The sequence below is a fragment of the Gadus morhua genome, chromosome 20, assembly GCF_902167405.1.
Source record: "Gadus morhua chromosome 20, gadMor3.0, whole genome shotgun sequence".
In the NCBI taxonomy this organism is placed as follows: domain Eukaryota; kingdom Metazoa; phylum Chordata; class Actinopteri; order Gadiformes; family Gadidae; genus Gadus; species Gadus morhua.
In genome coordinates this window covers 8,786,269-8,799,632 of record NC_044067.1, presented here as the reverse complement: position 1 = coordinate 8,799,632, position 13,364 = coordinate 8,786,269, and the positions used below count along the sequence as shown (strand labels likewise).

At 45.5% G+C, this 13,364-nt stretch overlaps 1 long non-coding RNA gene across 1 annotated transcript; it reads right to left on the bottom strand.

Annotated features, from left to right (window-relative positions):
* Positions 1-2,789: 2,789 nt before the first annotated feature.
* Positions 2,790-12,486, bottom strand: LOC115533631 (uncharacterized). The gene is made up of 2 exons (XR_003974218.1): positions 12,246-12,486; positions 2,790-2,962 (listed from the first exon to the last, which is right to left on the bottom strand). It is a non-coding gene; the product is annotated as an uncharacterized LOC115533631 (long non-coding RNA).
* Positions 12,487-13,364: the final 878 nt, after the last annotated feature.

Genomic DNA, 13,364 nt, shown 5'->3' with positions numbered 1-13,364 from the left:
ATTTGCGTCGAACAGAGAAACGATTGTTTAATCCCCCCCTTATTCCGGTTTTCCATAAATTGAAGCCCTTGATATCCACTGTTTGAGCGCTTCTACGATCCAGTTAAATCGGGAGTTATTGTCGGCCTACTAGCGGGTACCATTCCCTCAGCTGACAGTCAGTCTGTAAGTAGTCTTCATCCATCCAAAGATGGATGAAGCCCCTCTGGGAACTGTAAATGATGTCACAATCCACATAGATCCTCTCACAGCACAAACAACTGATACTTTTCTTCTTGTCACTTCCCCGGTCACACAAACAACGCTCGATTTGTATTTATCGTTTCCTTGTGGCTCCACAATGCGACTCTTGTCACCAAAGTTTCTAGAAATGTTCCATAACTTCGTAGTCATTCACAGGACCACAATTTGACTAAAAGGGCAAGTGATGGGGTTTAAAGGGGAACTATGCAACTTTTCCGCCTTAATATAACAGGTTAAGAGTCAGTAGCCGCGTTTACATGGACACATCGGATCCGCATAGATTTCTATGCGGAACAGAAAATGATCGCATATACGCCTCATTCGGAATACAATTATCTGTTCGGCATAGAATTCTATGCCGAATAGAAGAGATGGTGTAGTCCGTTTTAATCGACATGTAGGCCTATACACTTATTCCGAATAGATTGGGGTTTAACTTAGAGCAGCTGCAGTAGTTCGCAATTGGTGCACGGTCTGTATTTTTATGCACACCGAACTTGACCACTGTCAAGGAAAGTGGATTTATTGCCTGATTCACGTCTTTGTTACCGCTCCGTAAGTAGTCAGGTAAGCGTGTCCGGTTACTTAGCGATGGGACTGTGTGTTTATTAATGACGTGTTTGCGTATCGTAGTGTCCGCGTGCGTCCGAGATAACTGTAAATTAGTAAGCTACTACTAGTACTTTTGCAGGCTGAACGTTAAAATACTTCTTAACTTAGAGAGATGGCAGCTGCATTAGTTCGCAACTGGACCTTCGAGGAGACAAATGTCCGCTTGGAGATGGGAGTAAATATAAAGATCGGACGAGAAATTGACTTTTTGCTGTCCTCCTCCTTCTTAATTGAAAGAGCAGGCAGAGAAAAGCTCTCTCCTGCTGTGCTTTCATTAAAATCAAAATCCCAATGCCAAATAGTGATAAGACGTTCATTATGTCGCCGCCGGTCCAGAGATGTGTCAGGTGTGCGCGAGAGACATAATGGACACTTTTGTTACTGCCATGTATACAGTACATTCGGATCACATTTTAGGAACAGATCTATTCCGCATAGAAATCTATGCGGATCAGATGTGCCATGTAAACGCGGCTAGTGTGATGGTTCTATAACACTTTTTGGGTCGATTGGTCACTGTTTCGACTTCCCCTAGCCAGGGGTGGACTGGGACAGAAATTCAGCCCTGGCATTTTCTGTCCAGACCAGCCCACTGAGCACTAGGGGTGGGATGAGATGAACGGGAAGAACCCTGCATGTACTAGATTAAAACAATTTGATCAAGTACATGCATCCGAATAATAGTACAGCACTTTAAATAGAAGTTGTTGCTTTTTTTTGTTTTTGTTTTTCAAGTTTGTGTCTCTGGTGCTGCTGACAAGACAGGCGTGAAACCCGAACAGGAAGTTAAACGGACACTGTGTAATAATTACTCCCATCTAGTGGTACAATTGTATATTGCATTCATACTAATAGTGCGCGCTTGTTCAAAAGCTCAGCTGGGCAGTAGGCCTATGTGCCAAGAAGCTGTGTCATGACATCCAATGCTACCTCATCGAGTCATTCGAGTGATGATGAGGTTCGTTATTCCAAACAAATTTTAAACTGCATTGAATCATTAGTGTAAGCTAATGATGTATGAGTAATTATTCCTCGAGCAAGATAGTGAAGTATTTCAGTCATCATTCACGCAGGCTCAGAGTGAAAACGCGTTTGCATTTCCTGTACCACGTAGTGCTTTTTGTCCCTCTCGGCAGTTCATAGACCGGAAGAACATGGAAGCCTCCATGAAGCTTACCCGTCCTATGTAACTACATATTAATTATTCTTCGCTCAGGAGGATAAGTGAGATTTTTGGCAGAGACAATTTTACACCAATGAGGACTTATTTATGAATGGATACGTTGATTTGAGGTAATAAATGACTGAAAATATTACACAGTTTCCCTTTAACAGACCTCCTGTGGTCGCTGCATCTCCACCCCCCATATCTACAGATCTAAAAAAAACTTTAACCCGTTAAATATCACACTTGATCCAACGCTAAATTCACTCTTGCAGTTTTTAGTCTGTGACTGTGAAAAACTTTTGGTATAAGCCCAGCATTAGTTAAAACCAGACTCGGCAATAATTACTAAATATCCTGACAAATAATCTAAATAGAAACATATTACAGACAGCAGCATTAGAGCTGAAATTCATTTTTTTAACGGTGACTCAGTCATTATGAAACCATAAATAGAGAATTGAAAAAAAAAATATTATCTATAGCTGTTTGAAAAAGTCTAAGACATGAATTACAGGTCTAAATAGATATGCATTCTCATATACGTGTATGTGCACATGTATGTATACATGTGCACATACACGCATGAGAATGCACCCCTGCCCCTAGCGCATCCTGGCGGAAAAAGGGAATATTCAAGTTCATGTACTAAACAAATTAAGTTTTCTCTTTTCAGTTGTTACGACAGTGTTGAAAAATATCGCCTCCGAAACTGTAGGGGGAGCTCAATGCGAGCGCAAACCAAGAAAACAACGAAGAACTGGCCAAATACGTTCCTATTTCCCCTTTAAGTCGTCATTTTCTAGGAAAGGACGCATAAAGTCACATCTCTAAATACGTCCGTTTGGTTCTCGTTGGCGACACCTTCGGCGTTGAGTACTTTAATTTGACCAAGGAGTCAAATGGTGTGTCCACTGATGTCCTGTCCGCACGTTCATGAAACTGCAAATGAAAGGACTTTCATTAGTTGTGCATATTCTCAGTTACCATTGTGCAATATATGACACCTTAACAAACATTGCTTCAAAGAAATATCTTCGAAATCAAGAAAGAGTGTGCAAAATAGGATATACACATTAAGTCCCATCTTTATCTCCGTCGTGCAGAGAAAGGGGCCCATTAAAATGAATAGTTTGAGAAGAGTTAGTGTGCGCGTGTAGTCTTTCCGTCATGACACAAGAACGCCCATTAGGTGTTCCTGGTATCCTTTACTTATTTTCTTACTTCTGTTTGAGAAAATCAAACTAGCGAATGTTCCGGATGTTGACAGCTGTGCGAAGAAGAAGGGGGCCGGTGTTGATGGTGAAAGTTAGGCCGGTTTATAGTCCTCCGTAAAATAGACTGAAGAGAGCCCTCTCCATAGCCTGAGAGCTGGCTGTCGGAGACCCTCTCCATAGCTTAGGTGCACGTCCAATATATGTAACTATCCGTCGACGCAACGGAGACGGTAAGCGCTGGTGATTGGCCCTCTAACAAAATCATTTCCGGAATAACTTCTCCGGTTTGACTTTGCACCTTATTTACTGTGTACATTGTTTACTTTGCACATTAAAGACCAATAAAGCACCAAATATGATTCTAAAAGTTTATTTACAACACTTTACATGGTGTAGTCAATCGGGAGGCGAATTGCATTGCGTATTCGTCATCCCGACGGAGAACTTTGAATGCTCGAGGGGTCTCCGTGGTTACGGAGTTGGTTTACGTCAGAGCAGTTGTACATTTTGACATTTTAATACAGTTCAGCAAGAAAGGTGACGAAAAGGAAGAAGGGGGCGTTCCAGTCTGCGCTAACCAGAACCTCCATTTGAGTCTGCAGTGGGATGATATAGGTTTTCTCTGACAGGCCTTACTGTACATAAAACTCAACAACAATCATTTGTATGCAGCCTTTGGAAGAACCGTTGTGTGGTGATCAAGCCTGCCTGCTGATAGTCTACAGTGCTCCAGGTCAACACCCAACTTGCCTAACCTCTACCACCAGAGAACTGTCTTGGGTCTGGGTTGGGATCAGATAAACACATCGGAATGTATAGGGGGGGCCCTTAGATGTCTTTGTGTGGTTTATTGATGGTGATGAAACATTCCATGCTTTTCGGGGCCCTGAAGCTGTAGGGTTATGAATGGATTCCTTTTATTGTCATTGCACAAAAGGCCCCACTGCGAAATTGAGTAGCAATCCTAGTGGAGCATACACACGAGACAGTTCAAAGCAGTCATGCATGCACGCATGCACACATGCTTACGTGCACACACACACGCAAGCACGCACGCACGCACACGCACACACCAGCCAATTCAATATTTATTTTGTTGTATCACAAAACACCTGGAGAGGGCCTTTCATAAGACGGTCCTTGCAAATAAATATAGACTTTCCCTTTCTGCAGCGTAAACAACATCTGGCTGGCGGGCTGGTGTTAATTTCAGCCGCAATTAATCAACGCGCAACTCGTTCTTGGTGGCAAAAATGCTTTTGGTGACGGTGTTCAATAGTACTCCTTAGCTGAATGACATAACGAGAGTGTTGTAGACTGAAATCATTAGAAGTGCCCGTGGTCTAAAAACCCCCCAATCTCCCCGCCGCTGCGTCACTGGCCACCCGTCAATACCTCGGCTCCCACGCGGCAGGAATCGCATCGCATGGTGCAATCTGATAAGAGGACTATTTAGCATTCACAAAGACCCTTTCCAGCACTCTGCATTATGCTTTTAACCTCCAACCCGAGAGAGAGAGGCAGAGAGAGAGGGTAAGGGAAGGAGAAAGAGAGAGAGAGAGAGAGAGAGAGAGAGAGAGAGAGAGAGAGAGAGAGGGGGTTAGGGAAGGAGAGGGAGAGGGTAAGGGAAAGAGAGGAGGTACAGAGAGAGAAAGAGTTAGCACTATCTTAGAGGGGCTGATAGGTCCTTCTGGGAAGGGTGCATTTTTTCAGTACAAAAGCAAGTTATTGAATTCCTGTCCTGGTCTGGTGGGATGATAACATCCCCGCCATGGGCCTGGACATGTCTAAGGGGCCACTCACACTAGGGCCATGGCCCCGTGCCCGAGCTCATTTGCATACTAAAGTCTAGAACGTTTGGCTAGTGTGACCAGGCCATCCGTTTTCCAGCACGGAACAGCCCCTTGGCCACGGCACACTTGGGAGAGGTGTGCCGTGGCCAAAGTACAGATGCTAATGAGATGACACGCGCACACGCGCGGATACGCAACGTGAGCTGGATGACGTATTTCTTGCGCGACCCTTCTTTCTTTATAGGTCCATGCCCTTCTTCCCCACAACAATCATTTTCAACAATGGCGGCAAGCGGTTCACGAGTGGGTTTACGTTGGTGCGATAGTGAAGTCGAGTGTTTACTTGAAATTTGGGCCGACGACAGCATTCAGCCGCAGCCGGACACCACGCTTGGTGATGACGTATTTATCGTATGACGATGTGATGACGTATGTATGAAGGAGCAATCGTGCCCAGGCCACGGCCTACGGGAGCAGTGTGACCACGGGCCAGCGGGGGGAGTGGGGAGGGGGGGAATCGTGCTGAATCTTCCTGCAGCACGGGACAGGCAAACGGCCCTAGTGTGAGTGGCCCCTAAATGCTTCCCAAAGACCTCCATCTATCTCTCTATCCCCCTTGATGAGCGGGGCTCCGAGGCACGAATTACAGATTACCTGCTGCGGCAAACAACCCTCCCCTCTGTCTACATCGCTACATCTCCCCAAATCAGGATTACCATCTCTAGACGCGGGTGGGGGGAGCTCTAAGTGGTTAACGGCCTCCATTTTGAGAGCCCTGCTTATGTTTAGTTCTGGGACAATCACACTGTGTTAGACAAAGTGGCAGCCATGATGAGCTTTGATTGCCTTGTGCATCGAGAGCCCCCTGACTTCAGAGCCCATGGATACAATGCACACACACACAAACACAAATGCACGTGCGCTAAAACAAACACAAAGACAGCTCGCAGGCGCCACGACAAAGGGGAGATGCATCAAAGGTTCAAAATGGTGAGACGAACCAACTCACACAAAAAGACTTGGGGGGGATCTCCAAGTGAGGGGGGGAGGGGTTATGAAAGTCATATCAATGCGGGGCCTGCCCGTGATTCCGACACCTCATTGTTCCGACGTCTCAATGGTCCGAAATATTTCCCATTAGATCGACATGCCACTATGGTGACGGTTCAATGTTACGAAAACGGGACCCATTGTTCCGAAGGGCCGTTTGTCCGACTTTTTAAAAATGGAGGCGCATTAGGCCGACGGTTCAATATGCAGAATAGGTCTACATATAAAGAGTTGTATACCTCGCTCACACTCTCTCTCTCTCTCTTTGGTCACTTTGCTCTCCAATATTCATCGTGAACGTGATATGTAGGCCTAGGTTGTATTTTGGTGCTTGAGAGAGAGAGAGAGAGAGAGAGAGAGGTAAAACTCTTTGTATGTAGGCCTAGGCTATTCGGCATATTGAACCGTCGGCCTAATGCGCCTCTTGTTTGACATATCGGACAAACGGCCTTTCGGAACAATGGTTTCCGTTCGGTTGCCAGCTGGGGCATGTTTATGACCATCAAATCCATGCAAATGTTCTGAGGGGGAGAATTTGTTGTTCTGTCCAGCTTCCTCAATTTGGGCACCTCATCGCATCGCAGAGCAGATGCACGCAGCGAATAAAAACACAATCTTCTGCCGCCACACGGTTTCGCTTCTCAGTCGTTCATGTCTCGCTTCTCACTTCAGCATTCTGTCTAAAATGAAAGATGCGGTCCACCTCAGTCCCCTTTGAAGTGCATGACACGTTAAAAATATACTCGGCACCCATCCACCATCCCTCAATCCTCACCCTTCTCTCTCTCCATCCTTCCCACCTCCTCTCACTTATGTGCTCTGCGTCATTCTATCTCCTCTCTCTCTCTCTCTCTCTCTCTCTCTCTCTCTGGCTCTCTTTCTCTCTCTCTCGCTCTCTCTCTCTGGCTCTCTTTCTCTCTCTCTCTCACTCTCTCTCTCTCTCTCTCTCTCTTGCTCTCTCTCTCACTCTCTCACTCTCTCTCTGTCTCTGTCGCTTTCTTCCTCCGCCAGCCCTCCTCTCTTCTCTTCTCATTCTCTCCTCCTCTGATTATAGCTTTGAAATTCAGATCCCTGCTCCCTGCCCCCCCCCCCCCCCCACACACACCTGACCTCCTCCCTGTGCTATCGGGACTTGCCAGAGCAACGCGTTTGATTATGGCTCCACTATCGCTCCTCCGGTGGTGACCTATACCGTCGATAATCAGAGAGAGAGAGAGAGAGAGAGAGAGAGAGAGGGAGAGAGGGAGGGAGAGAGAGAGAGAGAGAGAGAGAGAGAGAGAGAGAGAGAGAGAGAGAGAGGGAGAGAGGGAGGGAGAGAGAGAGAGAGAGAGAGGGAGAGAGGGAGGGAGAGAGGGAGAGAGAGAGAGAGAGAGAGAGGGAGAGAGGGAGGGAGAGAGAGAGGGAGGGAGAGAGAGAGAGAGAGAGAGAGAGAGAGGGAGAGAGGGAGGGAGAGAGAGAGAGAGAGAGAGAGAGAGAGAGAGAGGAAGAGAGGGAGGGAGAGAGAGAGAGAGAGAGGGAGAGAGGGAGGGAGAGAGAGAGAGAGAGAGAGAGAGAGAGAGAGAGAGAGAGAGAGAGAGAGAGAGAGAGAGAGAGAGAGAGAGAGAGAGAGGGGGTGAGAGAGAGAGAGAGAGAGGGAGAGAGGGAGAGAGAGAGAGAGAGAGAGAGAGAGAGAGAGAGAGAGAGAGAGAGAGAGAGAGAGAGAGAGAGAGAGAGAGAGGGAGTGAGAGAGAGAAAGGGAGAGAGGGAAAGAGAGTGGGAGAGGGAGAGATGGAGGGAGAGACAGAGAGAGAGAGAGAGAGAAAGGGAGAGACAGAGAGAGAGAGGGAGAAAGGGAGAGAGGGAGGGAGAGAGGGAGAGAGAGAGACAGAGAGGGAGAGGGGGTGAGAGAGAAAGGGAGAGCGGGAAAGAGAGTGGGCGAGGGAGAGAGGCGCCAGAGACCCAACTGTAAGAGTGACCTTGGTAAGGTATCAGAGCCAGAAATTATGAGGAGAGGTGGGGGTAAAACACACATGGAAACTGATCTCCCCCCCCCATCATCCAGAGGACACCAAAACACTGCAGGGGGAAACAAATTACCGATGGAAACACAAATATATTTGATAACCGTGACGTTATTTTATCTATCTCGGAAATGCCGGTGAAAAATGATGTGATTGTGGTTTTTCTCTTTAATCAATCAGAAGAACGCTTGTGTTTCATAGGAAGAGGAGTTTATGCTTATTAGGAGCCCCATTAGCTATTAGAAATACTTACGGCTACTCTTTCTGGGGTCCATATATGACGGACAACACACAAGCTTGCATAAAATACAACCTCCAAACTGTAAACCTAAAAAAACCTAAGAATCAAAGAGTAGGACATCTCTGATTGTAGTTCTAGGCCACTGCAGAACATATCACCCGTGTGTCTCAGGGTGAAGAATGTACTTAGCCTCCATGCTTGGGTTTCCATGTGGCACTCTGATGGCAGAGCAGGCACTGCTTCTTGTGGTCGGGGTACTGAAGGGATTCATGGATCTACTGGGGTTTCTGGTCAGGTATTATCATGGCTTACCCGCCTACTCATAAAATGACATGTAAACGGTTCAAAGCTAACCATGAAACATGGAACAAAGTACCGCACTACTGAATACTGAAGCAAAAATACATGAATGAAATGAACGACTTTCCATTGTTTGCAGATCACCATGCCTGAAACGTTGACAACTCCACAGATTTCAATTTCCGTTATGAAATGTAATATCAAACAAACCAGTATAAAAAGCCTATACCGTAACATTTTGATAATGTCATATCATAATGTTACAATGTATAAATATAATGAGAAGGAAAAAAAAAAGAATATATATATATAATAATAACAGCAAACAGCATTTTATTGCAAGCTGCATGCTAAGTGAGCAAGTGTATTTTCATCCCACTGTACAACTGCTTGTACCACATCATTATAAGGGAATTGAGGCCCCGGCTGTGATTGCAGTTTTGTCCTTCCTACCTATCTTATCCCTCTTGCCCCTTCCTTCTCTCACTCTCTCACTGTCTCACGCTGTCACTCGATCTATATTCTTCTCTCTCTCCTCCACCCCTCTCTTACTTTGGCCCTCTTTAGTTCCCTTTTTCCCCTGATCACTTCATCTCTCTCTGTCTCTGTATCTGTATCTGTCACTGACTCTCTCTCTCTCTCTCTCTCTCTCTCTCTCTCTCTCTCTCTGTGTCTCTGTCTCTGTCTCTGTCTCTGACTCTCTCTCTCTCTCTCTCTCTCTCTCTCTCTCTCTCTCTCTCTCTCTCTCTCTCTCTCTCTCTCTCTCTCTCTCTCTCTGCCTCTGTCTCTGTCTCTGACTCTCTCTCTCTCTCTCTCTCTCTGTATCTGTCTCTGACTCTCTCTCTCTCTCTCTGCCTCTGCCTCTCTCTCTCTCTCTCTCTCTCTCTCTCTCTCTCTCTCTCTCTCTCTCTCTCTCTCTCTCTCTCTCTCTCTCTCTCTCTCTCTCTCTCTCTCTCTCTCTCTCTCTCTCTCGCTCCCCCTCTCCCCCCCATGATTATTCTACTACCACTATTCCTGGTGGATTCCAGTGCAGCCCAAGCAAGAAATACACTGGCATCAAGGACACCACCAGACCCGCCGCTGTTGTGTCTTACAAACACTGTGTCACAGGAGGGAAGCGGAGCAGAGAGAATAAATGTGTAGCCAGCAGCAGTCTGTTGCCTGTTCCATCTCTCACCGCACCTGCTATTCATCTAGTGAGCGACAAAGTGATGGATGCGGCGCACAAACAATTATCACAGAAATGGATGATGTTAGCGGCGTTCGATTCAGAGCGTGACGAAAGGGTGTGTGGGTCTGTGGTGGAGCGGTATAGGCCGGTTCTGGCAGACCCCTTGTGAGGTCCATGCATTAGTCACGTGTCGCCACACAATGTTCATTTACATCCGCGGCGACAGAGACAGTGAAGGACTGGTTACGGGCGCTTTCCATGTACTACGAGCGAGTGAGTTATACAAACAAACCCAGCTCACACACTGCCTCTATCCCCTTATAATAGGTCTTACATCCACAGTATTCTTTACCGATATTTTGTATTATTTATAAAAAAGGGCCCGAGACCCAGACTGACCGGGAGACAGGGTGAGAAGAATTGATTGCGAGGGAAAAAATCGACACCCCGTGTGAGCAGAAGACAGATAGAGAGACCGAGCACCGGACCCAAAGAAAAGTCATTCAAGAGAGAAATAGGGGTAATGGTGGGGGGGGGGGGGGTCTTCCGCTGTAAATGGAAACCATTTATCATCCTTTCGTCAGGGACAGACGCACACTATCAACCAATCCGCCCCCACCGCCCCTCTCTCAATCCACCATTACCCGTTTCCCTGCCTGCTACAATCAGTGTCCCAGCCTGCCTCTCTGGCTCTCCTCTCTGTACCCATGTGCATGTGTATTTGATGGTCCTGTGAGGAATTTTATGTGCTCACATAATCCCAGCACTTTTTGGGATACATCTTCATGGTAGTGTGCCATCATGGTATTGGTGCTTTGTGCAAAGGTGTCAAAATCAAAATTGACGTATGTAAATATATAGATAGTTAACATATTTATGTATATGTGTTTAATGTATACATATATATATGTATGCATTTATTCATATATTTTTTTATATCGATATCTTTATACACGTGTGATAATGTGTATAATTTGTGATGCTAGTTCCCAGACTCTCTCTGGCCCAATCCCAAAGTGAGCCCTGAAGACTAAGGACTAAGGACTCAGGGACTTAATTGATCTCTGGTGCTAAGTGAGTGAGTGCGTGAGGCCACATGACCTCAGATAGGTATATATGGGATTGGGACAGCACTTCATGAGAGCACATGCTACCTTGGCAACGTTTAACGACAAAGATGCTGCTGACACTTGCCGGTTTGGGAATTCTCTTCTTTTTTTTTTTAAATGCAATGAAAACAATCGGCTACAGCAATTTATTGATATTAGAAAATATAATTTTTACTTTTGAATACTTCAGTATAAAGGATGTATTGAATTAGGTGATTATTGGCCTACACATACTAATCATAAGTCAGAACGGGCTACATTTGGCTGAATTATAAAGGGTATAATTTGTAATATGAAGAGCCGTTTGGGAGCCAAAAGAGCCGGCTCTTGTTGGTGAGCTGATACAAATGATCCGGCTCACTAAAAAAAGGCAGAAAGACTCACAGAAAGGGCTCGGTAAGTGTGGACTCAAACCCTCACACCCTTTGGAATTCGACATCGGGACAGCCCTAAAGCCTTAATAATTTCGCGAGAATGCGAATCAAAGTCCATGAGTCCGTGAGTCCGGACATTGGGATTGTGTATCAAAAGCCTTTCTGTCAGTGATATTGCTGATCGCACTTTTCTGTTCTTCTGACCCTTTGCATGTGCACAACAAATCCCTCATCAGGGCAAATAAAGTTATATTCTAATCTTTTCAAGGTGCAGAACACCAGTAATGCCCCTCCACCCCCAACACTTTGTATTGGAAGTGATGGAAGTGACCTTAGTCCCTTTGGGATCAGAGACCCCTTCCGTCTCAGGGGGGCTGAGCAGTACAAACAGGGGTTGAAGTTGAAGATTTATGGCACTTGTCACCGGATATCCAGTCAGCAAGGAGGTCACACAGGAAGTGGGATTCCAAATGGCTCTTACACAAAGTGGTCAAATGTTCAGATTTCTAAGGACATGCACATATTCTGCTGAGTAAGGGAAAATTCCCACAGGCTAGTTCCATAAAGACTTCCTTCCATTTCTGAATGATAGCATGTGACGGACAGACAGATAGATCCTTGTTGCTGGATTGTGTGTTCACAAGGGTAAAAAAGGAAACATGCACAATAATATGAATAATTAATAACAAATCCCTATTGATTCATGGCATGGTTGAGCTGAAACCTATAGGCTATGGTGGTTGAGTTCACGTTTATGATGGGAATTCTCTGTGTGTGTGTGTGTGTGTGTGTGTGTGTGTGTGTGTGTGTGTGTGTGTGTGTGTGTGTGTGTGTGTGTGTGTGTGTGTGTGCACTTATCTTTAATCCTAGAAGGTATATCAGCGATATGTATTATGATGAGATCTATGGATGGATATGTGTATACAATATATTCAGACATAACACAGTCATATTTCAGAAAGATGCTCACATGACTGATTTCCATCCCTCCCAGCCAAGTGCTTCTATCTGGGGAAGCTCGGTTTGGTTGACGTTTCTGTTGACTGCCGTTTGCCAGGCACGTCACCTTTTGCCGGCACAGTCGCCTTCGTTGGCATTTCATTTTGGGGTCATCCGTTAGCAACAGCAACACTGAGGTGAAGTATCACATGAAGTCAGTGTTTTTTGCTGCTTATCTCTCACACGAGTGCGTCAGTTGACTACACAGCGTCTGATTAACCATACAGGAAGTCTGGAAGTATGACCTTCGTTTCCCGTCATGTGACGATGCGGTTTTGCCGTTCGCCTGGAATCCACCAGAGTTGCTGTTTTCCAACTTCTCTCAATGATATATACAGGGATTTTCTATTTTTTTTTATTAAACCTTTATTTATCCAGGTGAGTCCCATTGAGACCTTTAGCCTATTTTCAAGGTAGCCCCGACATAAAGACACATAGATATTGCACAAAAAACATGACGAAACATCGAAACAGAGCACGTTGACATTGCACAAAAATACGACGAAACATAGAAACAGAAAATGTAGACATTGCACAAAATTTGACGAAACACAAAAACAGATCACAGAGAAGACAGGTTAAATACATTCCACCCTCACAAGGACTAAGCAGCTCAGTTTCTGCTCACTCTGATCCAATATTGCCTTCTCCCTTATTTCAACTTTCAAAGTTCATCCGACATGTTTTTGCTTTTCTATTTGTATCTAAAGCTTCTTCATCAAACCCCGCAAACCCTGCCGATGAATTAATCAATCTGTGCTTGTGAAATTGCTTTCTCGCTGCATCCTTCTGCTGCTTATACACAAGGGGGCCAAAGACTGACGGTAATGTGTGAAAAGGTACATTTTTTGTACGAACAAGACCTCGCTGCATTCACTGTTCTAAATCAAAACAAAATATTAACGCTATTAGATAACCCAACACTTCCCTTTTCCAATGATTCATGGAGCCTTTGCCGGTTCCATGGGAACAGAAAGCAAACAGCAACAGCCCTTGATCACATGGCCAGATGCTACGCTAGCAGCTCGGCTATAAACGCCTCGCTATATCAGTATGTGTCTCGCGATGTCTTTATCCCTCGTCTCTGGCG